Source organism: Leucoraja erinacea, unplaced genomic scaffold (assembly GCF_028641065.1).
Source record: "Leucoraja erinacea ecotype New England unplaced genomic scaffold, Leri_hhj_1 Leri_413S, whole genome shotgun sequence".
Taxonomy (NCBI): domain Eukaryota; kingdom Metazoa; phylum Chordata; class Chondrichthyes; order Rajiformes; family Rajidae; genus Leucoraja; species Leucoraja erinaceus.
Window position 1 is genome coordinate 14572 of NW_026576314.1, and position 14571 is coordinate 29142.

Consider the following 14571-nt stretch of genomic DNA (forward strand, 5'->3'; position numbering starts at 1 on the left):
ATGAGTGCAGGCAGGTGGGACTAAGGGGAAAAAAATTTGTTCGGCACGGACTTGTAGGGCCCAGATGGCCTGTTTCCGTGCTGTAATTGTTATATGGTTATATGGTTGGGAGCATTGCGGAACTCAACAAAGAACGGACGTGGAACTGGTTAGACTAAACAATAAAGGCACATCTGAGCTCCAAGGAAGATGTTACCAATACCCTTCTCCCCCTTTCCTCACTACCGGCTAATGTGCAATCCATCGAATACACACTAGATACACTTAAAGCTAAACTAACCTACCTTGGAGAACTGCGAGACAGCTGCTGCTGTGCTTTTACTTACTGCCGCCAAAGACATAAGCGGGAGGATCATGTGTACAAAGTCATTCAGCACTGGTTTGCGGAAACAGATGACATCGTGCGTGACTGCTTTGAATCGGTTGGCTGGTCCATATTCGGTGAATATGTGGCCAACATGAACTGACTTCATCAGTAAGTGCGTAGAGGAATACATGCCGAAGAAGACGAACTTAGTGTTCTCCAAACGGAAACCACGGATGAACCGTGAGGTCCATTCCTAGGGAAAGGCCAAGTCCTCTGCATACAAGTCTAAGAAGCCCGGCTATTCACAGTCCACTTCTACCAACATTGACCACAGGCCCAGATCCGGTATAGTTTAGGGATAAGAAGGGTCTCGACCATATACGTCACCAATTCCTTCTCGCCAGAGATGCTGCCTGTCCCGCTGATTTACTCCAACATGTTGTGTCATACTTCAGCGATCGGTGTTTGTGCCCCCCTCGCTATTTACCATCCATATCAACCATTTCGCAAATGTAAAATGCATATTTTTCACATTTGCTGGTGGCACAATTGGAAAGGATGAGGACTAAACGAATACTCAATAAAATATGTAACAACGCGAGTGAGGGAGCAACGACGTGAGAGAAGTGCACTGTGAGACGAACCACTTCGATGGGAAAAAACACTTGATGATGACTCCCGAACTGGGGTCCCGTGTGGTGCCCAACATTTCTCACAATACACCAAATTCGGCCTGACCAACGCTTTACACAATCTCAGCTGAATAAAGGTCTCGACACGAAACGTCACCCTTTCCTTCTGTCCAGAGATGCTGCCTGTCCCGCTGAGTTACTCCAGCTTTTTGTGTCTATCCTCAGCATGACATCCCTGTTTTTATATTCTAGCCTTCTTGAAATACATGCTAGGGTTAAGGTGAGATGCGAACGATGTAACAGGAACCAGAGGGGCGACATTTTCATACAGTGGTTGGTAGGTATGCGGAAAGAGGTACCAGAGGAGGTAGTTGAGACTGGAACTATAACAATATTTAAAAGTAACTTGGACAGGTTCATGGGTAGGAAAGTTTAGAGGGATATGGGCGAAACGCAGGCTGGTGGAACTAATGAAACATAGAAACGTGGGAAATATGTGCAGGAGGAGGCCCATTCGGCCCTTCGAGCCATTCATTGTGATTATGGCTGATCGTTCCCAATCAATAACCCGTGCCTGCCTTCTCCACTAATGTAGATGGACATCTTGATCGACATGGTCAAGTTGGGCTGATAAGCCTTTTTCTATGCTGTACGTTTTAATGATTTTCAATAAACAATAGACAATAGGTGCAGGAGTAGGCCATTCGGCTCTTCGAGCCAGCATCGCCTTTCAATATGATCATGGCTGGTCATCCCCAATCAGTACCCCGTTCCTGCCTTCTCCCCATATCCCCTGACTCCGCTATCTTTAAGGGCTCCTTCTAGCTCTTTCGTGAAACTATCCAGATAACCGGTCTCCACCGCCAGAGGCCGAGAATTCCACAACTCACAACTGTGTGAAAAAGTGTTTCCCCATCTCCGTTCTAAATGGCTTACCCCTTATTCTTAAACTGTGGCCCCTGGTTCTGGACTCCCCCAACATCAGGAACATGTTTCCAGCCTCTAGCGTGACCAAACCCCATAATAATCGTGTATGTTTCAATAAGATCCCGTCTCTATTTCTATGCGGTCTTTTCTACGCGGTCTCGAGAGTGGGGAATAGGAGAAGGAAGCAATGTTCAATTTCCAGGATGTCAGCCAGTTAGGCGGCACTGTAATACCAGATAAAACAAAATATATCGTGATGTTGGTATTGTAACGTCGCGCACGAGTAAAGAGGCTCGGGGACTTGATTCGCTATTCGACCGATGTAGCTGCTAGATACCACATTTAACAACACCGCGACAGGTTCTGTTTGCCGTTACTTGAACTAAAGCTTGTTGTGAATGGGACCACATGTAGCAGCGTGCTTTTGAATTTGCGAAGGAAACTGTGGCTCAAGCTGTGGAACTGCCTCCATTTATGCATGATTTGAACAGAATTGCTGCGTAAACTCAGGCGTCATTGTGTTCAGTTTAAGGCACTGACATTTTTTTTTCCCGGATCGTTACTCCGGTCGTTCTGCGGCCTTATATCATGAAGCTTGCTCGAGGCTGACTTTGAGCCCCACCGCGGGGCCGTGGACATCAAAGATCTTATAGCAGAGCAAGATAGACCACTCCTCCGAAATCCAATGGGCTGGCGTGTAGTACGTGATGGAACGTCACGGCCGCCATTTGTTTATGCCTCCCGCTGTGCACTCCGCTCTATCGTCTGGTGTCATCAGTGTTGTAGGGAACAGTGTTTGATTTAGCGCATCTATCACATCACATATTTTAGTTAATTTTATTGTCAATGTTTTCCCCCTGTTCCCCCATTTCCCTCCCATCTTTCCTCCCCAGCCTCCACCTTTGCGTAGTTTCCCTTGCATTGTATTGTGCAGTTTTACTCCCTTCTATTGCTTTAACACACACTGTGCACAAAATTAAATTTAACATATATATATTTATATGAATGTGTGTGCCTGTGTGTGAGAGGAAAGTTAAGGGTCTGTCCCACCAACATGCGATTGCATGCGTCTAGCGCGACCAAACGTGGTCGCTTGAAAAATCTTTCACTGTGCTATATAAATGGTTATATACACACACACATATATATATATACACACACACACATATATATATATAAATATACACACACATAAATACACACACAAACATATATATATATATACACACACATATATATATATATACATAGATATCACAATAAATATGTATATACATATACATACATATTTGTATGCACACACATATATACACATATATATATATATGAAATCCTAACATTGTGAATAAAGCATCCATGAACACAATGTCAAAATATTTTTCCATTCTATATTAGCGTAACACAATGTAGTGATACATACCTACATATTTAAATTCAGTCGAAGTTAAAGTTGGTCAAATAATATGGGGATCTTCTTGCTTTTTTTTGAGACATGGATTTTTAAAAATGTGAATGTCTCATAATGACACATTTGTGGGTCAGCCGTATATTGCACCAACCCCCACAATTTCAAATAACTAAATTGAACTTTATAAACAAGGAAAAAACGTTATATTTCCGTCATTTATGGTAATATTTACATAATTCACATCATTTTGTGCACGACATACAGGGGGTTGCAGTGTTTTGAAAGTAATGTAAAATACAACATATTTCAGACAATGATAGCCCCACCCCTTGCTTACTCCAAAGAACAACATTTCCAATTTATATACAATAATAAATAAGTCGTCATTTGCACAATTTTGTGTGGCTAACGGGACGTTCTGATACTTCCTCTTGAGTAACCTGCGTTGGGAAAACAGAATTTCGGCGTGTTCAGTATGTCAAATAGCGTTGGAACTACATGCAATTTAGCCTCTCATTGGTCTGCCTGTTGGAAAACGAGTCAAGTTCAGTGTTCAGAACAAAGATGGCAGGTGGTTGACAAGTACACTAGACTTTGGTGGAGGAGATCTTGTCGACGAGTATTCTGGACCCGCAGAAATTACAGAAAATCTCATATTGGATTAACTAAGAAGGGAAAAAAATGTAGTTATAACTACATATCTGCAGAATGAATGATATATCATTTAATAGTAAGATTAAACGAGAACTTACCAGTTTGAAGTTTGATCTGTATTTTATGAGGAGTTACGATGAGGGATTACGTGAAGAAGCCCGCTCAGGGCGCAGGCGCGGCATGCTTCCAAGCAGCGGTGTGGAATCACAGACAGACACGTATTTGAAGTAACATAGTAAAGAATAAAGAGACATCAATTATCAGTTTGATCCATGTAATGAGGGTGGGAGCGGAGGGCACGTAATCCCTCATCGTAACTCCTCATAAAATACAGATCAAACTTCAAACTGGTAAGTTCTCGTTTAATCTTACTATTTTACTTCGGAGTCACGTGAGTGACTTCGTGAAGATTTCAAAGCTCTGTGATTTCAAACCGTGTAACAGTTTTACTCACTCACTACCGAAAGCTCTTGAGGAAGGAAGTGTTATTGTAATCAACCAATGAATCTGTTTTGAAAACAAAACGGTATTTATTAACAACAACAAAAAACAAAATAGCTCCCCCGGGCTTTAAATTAAATATTTGCAGTTTCTAAAATTCTTGCTGCAAATACATCAGGTTTCACCAACGGCTTGTGATAAAATGTTCGGAATGTGGATTCCCTTGACCATCCTGCTTTGTTGAGGATAATGTCAATAGGCACATCCATCCTTGCTGCCGATGATGTGGATGCTGCCCTGGTGGAATGAGATTTATATACATTAATGTCTATCCCAGCAGCTTCCAATACCTGTTTTAACCATCTTGAAATGGTCTGGCTCGTTACCCTGCCATGTGGTTTTTTGTGGCTGACCCATAAGGCTCTCTCACTTCCTCGGATATTATGGGTTGTGTCTATGTAAATTTTTATGTGGGTCACCACACACAATCGTGGCTCTGGTGGGTAAGCCCGGAATGCCACTAGCGTGTTGGATGTTCCTGGCCTGGATTGCTTTATCAGACCTTGTATTGTGAAGGTTATCTGATCTGACGTTGTTTCCATGCTGTCCAGTCGAAGTTTATGTAATGACTGGACCCTCTGAGCAGATACTAGAGCCATCAGCATGAGCGTTTTTAATGTCAATTGCTCTAAACTGAGAGATCTTGCTGGTGGTCTGTCCCGAAGGTATGCGAGCACAATACTGACATCCCAAATTTGAGTATATCTAGGCTTGGGGGGCTTGCTGTTAAATATGCCCCTCATTAGTTTGACCACCAGCGGATGGGACCCCATGGGCTGATGTCCTGCAGGTTTGAGGTAGTTGGAGAGTGCACTACGTGCCGTGTTGATGGCACTGTAGCTCATATCTTCACGATGATGTAAATCGGCCAGGAACTCTAGAACATTCGCTACTGTGGCTGTTTCGTAAGCAGTCCCCGTTTCCTGGCAGTACCTCTCCCATTTCCTGATGTTTGGTTAGGTTAGGTACTGCCTCTTTGTAGATGTTCTCAGGGATGCTGACATGGTGGTGATGGTTTGTTGCGATAATCCCAGGTCCAGATAAGGTCGGTCTAGAATCTGCAACCCAGGAGATTCATGTCTTGATGGCATGGGTGGCTGATGCCTGACACTGGGTGAGTCAGTAACCCTGGATGACTGGGGAACACCATAGGTGCTTCCACCACCATGTCATGGAGTATTGGGAACCATGGCTGTGTAGGCCAGTCGGGCACTACCAAAATTCCAGATGCTGAATCCATCTGGATTTTTCGAAGTACCCGACTGATGAGGCAGAAGGGAGGAAAGGCATAGAAAACAAACTTTCCCCAATCCAGCGTGAATGCATCTACCGCTGCTGCCTCCGGATCTGGTTCCCACGCGACATAGATAGGTAGTTGGTGATTCAGTCTTGATGCAAATAAATCTATATCTGGCTTCCCATATTGCTTTACAATTTTAGCGAATGTTTTAGGATTTAACATCCATTCGATGTTGTCATTGAATTTGCGTGACCTGGTGTCCGCCACTGTATTTAGCTTACCTGGTAGATAGGTAGCTGAAAGCCAAATATGTCTTTCGACACACCATTGCCAAATCGTATTGACCAATTTGTCGCATGATAAAGATTTTATGTCGCCCATATGGTTAATGTAAGCCACCACCGTAGTATTATCTATTTGTAATCTAACATGCAAGTGATGCATATTGGATACATATGCTTTTAAACCATAAAAGGCGCCCAACATTTCCAAAGAATTAATGCCCAGTGTAGATAGTAATGATGATTCTAAGTCAGTCCATCTACCACCTGTGCTGGATATGGAGTTAGTTGCTCCCCAGCCTTGAGCACTAGCATCTGTTTGGAGTACTAAAGTAGCATTAGTAATAACAATAGGACTATAACTGTGCCAAATATTTTGTATCCACCACTGTAGCTCTGATATTGCTTCAGGGGGTAAACTCATGACTCGGTCATAATGACCTTTATGTTGTTTTAGTGCCTTTATCTTTGCTCTTTGTAAATTTTGATAGTGCAAAGGTCCAAATTGGATAGCTGGAAATGCTGCTACCATTTTGCCAATTACTGCTGCCACTTGTCGAATAGTTGTTTTTTTGTTTATCTTTAAGTTATTACATGATTGTACTAATGCAATCATCTTTCCCCTTGGCAGGGTAATAGTCATTTGGACTGAGTTAATTGTGAAACCCAGGTAGTCCATAATTGTGGATGGATTTAACTTGGATTTATCTGGATGTAAGACAAAGCCTAGAGTCTCTAGGAGCTGTTTAGTAGCTGATACTGCTGCTACAGCCAATTCCATAGTTTTCCCAACTATGAGGATGTCGTCCAAATATGCCATGACTATATGGTTAAGTTTCCTTAACGTTGCCATGGCTGGTTTTAATATTTTGGTGAATAGTCTTGGAGCTGAAGTAAGCCCATTAGGCAGTGCTTTATACTGCCAAAGCTCCCCCATCCAGATAAATTTAAGATATCTGCTATAATCCTTATGTATAGGTACCAGATAGTAAGCATCTTTGAGATCAATGCTGGCCATATAGTAACCTTTGGAAATCAGTTGTCTAGCAGTTACAAATGTTTCCATTTTGAAATGTATATACTTAACAAATTCATTCAGGGATGTTAAGTCAATGATGATGCGACATCCACCATCCTTTTTACTTTTAGTAAATATGTTGGAAACAAATTCCAAGGGCTCATGACTAGTTTTTTCTATGACCCCTTTGTTTATAAGCCTCACCAGTTCAGCTTGTCCCTCCTGTTTTTCCTTATTGGAGAGCACAAATACCCTTTCGGGCCCGTGTTGAACTGGCGGTATTTTTGAGATAAATTCTATTTTATACCCTCGAATACTATTAAGTATATATTTATCATCAGTGATCCTTCCCCATGCTTCTTTGAACAAGTGTAACCTTCCACCCGTTAGTAAGTCACCCTTATTCTCGATATGCGGGTAGGAACCAGATCCACCTACCTCCATGGTTATTGGCGGGGTTGTGGTTTTTTCTTTCGTAATGTTCTTCCCTGTCGACGTGCTGGCGATGTTGGGGGGAGGCGCATTTTCCAGGGGGTCCGCGGCGGGCCCTGACCTAAAAAAGGTCTCTGGGGATAGTGCGGCCCCAAGCTTTGACCAGTCGCATATTCGGGACGCCGACTGGTAGATACAGTGGTGTGCTGCCGCCTGGGTGTAATTAAAGGCTTTGGTATGTTTGTCACTGGTACTGCCCTCATGAGGCTAAAGGTCTTGGATGCCTCCTCCATATCCTTTAGTTGTTTATTCAGGTCCTTCCCGAATAACAGTGAGTCGGACTCGACTGATGGTGTTTTGCATAACCCTGCAAACTTTGGATTGAGGGCAGGCCTGATGTTCTCTCTGCGCAAATTATTTAACTCATATTGAGTTGTGCACATTAGTGCAAGCACATCTTGTTGGTGTGTGGTCATCTCCTCCGTCTGGACACACCGCGCATAGGCTGTAATTGCCGACGTGAGGAGGCGAAGTATGCGCTGAAGTTTGACTTCCTGTGCCCGAATTGGTCCCCCCACATTCCCCCAGATTTGAGGATTGAGACTCTTTACTTTGAGAGCCTCACAATTGTCTGGGGCTGTGTGCTCCTCCAGCACTTGGGCGAGCACCTTCTCCTGAAGTGGTTTATTGGAGAGATGGTTAATGCTGGCTGCCATCCTTGGCTCCAGCGGTGCTCCAACCCGTGGGGTAGCGACAAATCGGCTTACAACACCCAGCAGCTGTTCTTCCTGCACACCCTGCTCTCTTTCGACTCCTTCCGCCTGCCCCTTATTCAGACCAGCCCTGCCCTGGTCACCGATGCTAACCTCCAATTCCTGGTCCGAGGTCGCAAAGGGAGGTGCCGGGCTCGACACCATGGAGGAGGCGCCTGTCCTGTCTGTCCGAGAGCGCTGCTGCTCTCGGTAGACCATCCCCTCCAATAGCTGCTGGATGCAGCTTAGGCGGCTGTCTCTCCCCCGCTTTGGGGTGGACATTTCCCCCTCCGACGAGTCGGAATCGACCGGCCGGTTTGTCTTCCGGGTGGCTTTCCCAGCCCGCCGTGTAGGCTCTGGCGTGACTGGGACCGGCTCGGTCTGGGGAATTTCAAACCGCTGTTCAAGCGGTAGTACCGCCGGTTGCTGCCCCGCTGGAATCGACTCCTCCGGTGGAGTTAAAGCACGGGCAGGTCTATGAGCGAGTTTTCTGCGTTGGGACATGTTTCCTAACAAAGAACCAACACCAACTCCCTCCGGTTTCCCAACGCACCGTTCACTTACCTGATGGTGCGTTTTAAAGTGCAGCTGGAGAGCCTGACTCCAGCTGCCGCCGCTGTTGCACTTGCTGGGCGTAATGCCGCGCCTGCGCCCTGAGCGGGCTTCTTCACGAAGTCACTCACGTGACTCCGAAGTAAAATTGCAATTGTTCAGTTGTGGGGAGATACCTGTATTTTGATGATGCATTTTGCCACTAATATGTCAATTTACTTTCAATGGAGAAGAGCTTATTTAAAACTTCTAATGTAGACTGAGAGAGAGCGGGGGGGGGGGGTGAAAGGCAGATGGGGCAGAGACCGAGATAGCGAGAGACAGGGAGAGAGAGACAGGGAGAGAGAGATAGAAGGGGCAGAGAGAGATGGGGAGAGAGAAGGGGGAAGAGGAACGATGGCACGTTAAAACGTACAGTCGCCCCATTCTCACAGCCGCCGAATAACATTTTCACGACAGAATAGCGACTGAAAATAATAATAATATTTTCTCACCTTTCGTTTTTATTGGGGAACCTAAAGAATGACAGGTCGGGTCGTCTATATTTACAATTAGGACAATTGATAGCAGAGCAGTGAGATGAAGATTTAGATAAGGACGCCATGACAGTGTGTGGGGGAAGCCCATTAAAATGGCGTCGACGATCACACACGTGATACTACGCGTTTTTCGAGGAGTGGTCTATCTTGCTCCATTACCATCGGAGCCTGCGATCGACGCTCGGAGTCACGTGAGTGATTCCGTGAAGAAGCCCCGCCAGTTCGCATGTGCGTCATTTCGTCGTTCGCATCAAAGATTAGCATGGCGAAGCACCGGACTGGCAGGGCATCGCAGCTGCGGGCGGTACGTTTAAATCTACAGGTAAATTTTATTACTTACCAGGTGTTTTCGTGCAGGAACCTCTCTTGACAGAGGTATCCTGCTAGATTGTCGCGCAGTCCGGCGAGTGAACCGGCTATAGACTATGGGTAGACCCCGGTTCCGACCCGGGGAAGCGGATAGTCGGCTGGTGTCGGGTTCGCGTTCCCAGCCACTGATAAAAAGGGGTCAGTGGTTTCCAGCCTGCTGTGGTTCCCGGGGACGGGTAAATCAAGCAGGAAGGCGGTATCACCGCCAGTCGCCGACAGTGCGGTCAGCGGCTCACAGACGTCGTTCAGTGGTTCCCAGGCCAGGGTTGAAATCACGAATACATGGAGCAGCCCTATTGAACTCGGACGAGTTGGGCTGCAAGGACTCCCCTCCGGTAATAAATCTGTTGATATTTTAACCCTTCACTGGTGAAGCTCCGCACTCCAAAATTGAATTTGGACATGCATTCCCCCAGCTGATGACACCAGATCTGTAATAGCCCGGGCCTATAGGACAGGCCGCGCCAGCAGTGCCTAGTATAGAGTTGCTCAATCACTCCCTCATTGATGAGGAGAGTGCAATGGGTCAGCAATGTTCTGAACCCGACTCTGGCTGGGAAGTCACCCCGGGGGACGAAGGGCACGCGCCAGATGTCCCATCCCTGGCAGCACGTTTTGCCGCCCCGAAAGAGTCAGAGGAGCCACTGGGAGATGAGCTGACCTCCACAATGGTGGAGATCGCCAAAAATACCACCAGCGCGGGCCTACGGGAGAGCCAGCCTAGGACAGGGCAGCTTAATGTCTCCCTGTTGGAGGGGGAGACCATCACGGGTCAGTGTATGGATGACGCCGAATCTGTCACAGCGCCGGCCTACGGGAGAGCCCGCGCCAGCAGCGCCTAGCACAGGGGTGCTTAATGTTTGACAGTGCCGGCCTGTAGGAGAGGTACCATTTCCTGACAACAAAGCTTGCCATCCCAACAGAATGTTCTATCCTGGTATAGGTCCATTGGAAGGGCCGTATCAGCGCAGGTGTCCTCAGGGGCCTGCGGCAGCACCTGTTCAGGGTTGCCTAGGAATCGCCCTCTCTGAGGAGGGAGTGACTCCAGATTCTAAAGATGTCGGTGGAACATACTGGAGCACATGCGTGCCGGCAGTGAACAGCGCTATCAGGGGGATATGAGAGTCAGCCGTCGAATCTTCTGTTCAGGTAAGGCCTGTTCAACAATACTAGCATTCCAAACAAGTTTGGAATTAGGGCCAGAATTGTCGTGTTCAAGACAGGTTCGGAAATCGGGCCAGAGTAATCGTGCGATGCACCCATGAAATGATGGCAGGAGTGGTCTGTTCATTATGAAAAATGGAGAATGTCGTTTAACTCGCATATGAACTTTCAAAATAGGAAACTTCTTTACTGACGACAACGGATTCATAAGGGTCTCAAAGATCCATTCTATGCAGTTCCCATTACAGGGGTCATTGGAGACATTGGAAATTATCAAAAGGCAATGATAACTATACTAATAACAGTAAAACATTGCAAAATGGGATAAACTATTTCCCCAGGTTATTTAACTAATTAATAAAATCGATGTTTGGACTCAGTTCGAGAACACTTGTTATGTCTTGTCTGGATGATATTCTAATGCTGTATTCTGTTAAAAAATCACATGATTCAGCCTCCAACTATATTTGAGAAATTGTGTTCATCCATCCAGTTAACTTTAAGTTTTTACCAAATAGACTTGTTGGTCATTGGGATTTACCTTTAACTATTAATTAGCTTATGACTCCGACTTGTGGCACAAGATTGGAATTAATAGAAACCTGTTATAAAGCTGAATTCTATTCATCACGATTAATTGGCAATATAGTAGCTGTGATTCAGCTGCGCAAATCGGGGAACTGACATCGTGCAAAGTAGCTACCTCTCAAATGACATATAGTAGCAATGTTACAAAATTTTGAGATTTTAAAAATCAAGTCTGCAATTTATCCCATCAGATAAAGCATAACAATAAGTTTAATTTGACACCAAATTCACTTTCATATCTCAAGTATTAAAAAGGTTATGGCCATTTTCATACTCGGAAATTAGCATCTTGTTCCCTATTGATTTTCAATGGACATTACAAAAAAGCTGTGATCTTGGATAGTCAAAAGCCCATTTCTTAAGGAAAGATTAACATTTTTAAATAGCCTAAGTGTCCAAAGATTATTCACAGATAATTTACAATATAACATGATTTTTATATCTAATTTACATTAATTTATAGGCCAAATGGAAGGAATTTAGTGTTCAATTGCTGTAAATAAATGCCCATTTAAATCGGTTTTCTAGTGGGTTTCTGTGAACGCGCTGGTTTAGAACGTTGACATCGCGCTGGATTTGTGCCCTCAAATGCCGAGAAAAATACTGCGGGATATAAAAAGCCCAAAATGAACTACTCGCTATAGATAACTTGATATACCGGGTTATATATATGCCCCATTTAATGTAAAAATAAGGTACATACCTTTAATTGTTTGCTCTATAAAACCCTGGGGCTGCGAGAGGTTGCGGAATGAGAGAGTAATTTTAAAACTATTATAACTATATTATTGAGGCCTATAAAACTAATAATACCTTTTGCGACCGGGTCTTGCAGCGATTTTTCGTTAATGATTTACTAGGCTGAACATCTGCGATTGGAACAGCCTAGTAAAAATCGCGTTTTAAACCCGCCCCCTCCAAACAGCGCCAAAATCGCGGACATGGCTGTGGGCAGATTCCCAATGACGATTCAGGTAGGTTTTGTAACATACCTACATATAGGTCATTGTTAACAGGGTTATGCTATGACCAGCTGAAGCTACCTAAGCACATGGCAATCAAATAAAAGTATCCTGTAATATTTACTTAATTTCCTTTGTCACTGGTGTATCATCAAGTTCAATTTCATGACAACACAGAATAAGTGTTGGATCACAAAGTATTTATGAATGTATGGTTCAATGGAACACCGAATATTGACATGTTGGTTCATGCTTTCACTGATTGCAAAAATATGTGGCATAACAGTGGTGAGAGATACATTCTCGCTACAAGAAGGAGGAATATTCTTTTATGTCTTCCTCCATTTTGCCTCATCAGTCGCGTCTTGAAATAAAGTCAACAAGATCTCGCTTTAGTTTTTGTACTGTCTGATTGGCTATGCAGCCATGCTTTCCGCTTCTGTCAGGCATAATAATAGAACCATATACGATTATTATAAAAAACGAAAACTTTGCTGGTTCAAACTGTGGTTCAGGAAACCAGCCTCTGCATAATAAAGCAATTATTGGCTTACTCATTCTAACTGGACTGCCTTATGGCTCAGATTGTCACATCAATCCATGGTAGTGCTCACTGCAGATTGCAGGGATAGCACCAACAAAGCAGTACATTTCCTATTGAGGAGATCGGAAGCGGTTTGTTACATTGTTACATTGAATACGGCACAGATTACTGACGTTTTCCAGTTCATGCTTAAATGTTATTTGACAATAATTCAGTTATAGGGCCATTAACTGTGCCCAATGTACCTTCCCATCATATTAGCTGCAGTAAACAGGACCCACTCTGTAGGGTTTCAACCCCGGATATCGAGTTTGTAAAATATACCTTTAACACAAGTGCTCCCAGTACAAGTATAGGCAGTATTAGATATTGACAGTGTGTTAACAATACTTCACCGGAGGGCTCCAGCTACATTCTTAGTCATATTTCGACATACCCCACGGATGCACGTCTATGTGTACGGGCACGCTTGCTATATTATATCAAGGCCACCAGAACCCTAAGAAGTGCGGAATCAGCATTGTTTATTAGCCACTAACAACCACACAAGAAAAGGTCGGTTCAGACTATTTCAAGGTGTTCTGGTTTATGCGGGTATTAACACTACCAATTTTACATCTCATTCCATCAGGGCGGCATCAACGTAGGCGGCCAGGGCAATGGATGTTCCCATCGACCATATCCTAGCGGCCGCAGGATGGTTAAGGGAGTTGATTTTCAAAACATTTTTACCATAGGCCGATTGCCGACCTGGGGCTATTTGCCCATTCTGTTTTGCGTCCACTTTAGCCTCCCCTGAGATTGATTTTCTTTGTTAACGTAAACCATTAATACGTTTAAATCAATGTCATGGTTAATGCATTGTTGATTATTCACTCATCCTGAGTCAATCGATGCAGTGAGACGCCGGGATTTGAATCTACGGCATGAAATCACAGAGCTTTGAACTCTTCACGGAATCACACGTGACTCCGAAGTAAAATAGTAAGATTAAACGAGCTTACCAGTTTGAAGTTTGATCTTTATTTTATGAGGTTGGTGATTACGTGCCCTGCACTCCCAACCCTCTCTCAAAAAGGTAATCTGGTAGTTCTCAAGTTTCTGATCTTACTATGTTACTTCAATTACTGTTACCTGTAATTTTATACTGCTGTTTGAAGATTGACGCGCATGCCAACTGGCGGGGCTTCTTCACGTAATCACCAACGTAACTCCTCATAAAATAAAGATCAAACTGCAAACTGGTAAGTTCTCGGTTAATCTTACTATTCTCTACTACAGAAGGAACTTGAGGCCAGTTTATTGGCTATATTTAAGAGGGAGTTAGATGTGGCCTTTGTGGGTAAGGGGATCAGGGTGTATGGAGAGAAGGCAGGTACGGGATACTGAGTTGGATGATCAGCCATGACCATATTGGATGGCGGTGCAGGCTCGAAGGGCCGAATGGCCTACTCCTGCACCTATTTTCTATGTTTTTATGTTTCTATCCCTCAAGTCCTCTCTCACTGATGTTTCTTCCTCTATAACAAATAGACAGTCATGTCCTGCTTCTGATTGCTGTTCTGGTTAATCCATGTACAATGTTTGAACTGCAATTTCAGATTGTTCAACAGATAGAGATCTCATACTTATTTTGGCAGGCCATTGTTAAATGCTGGGGTTGAAGCTGCCCCAACAATGCCGATACCGATTGTGAACTGT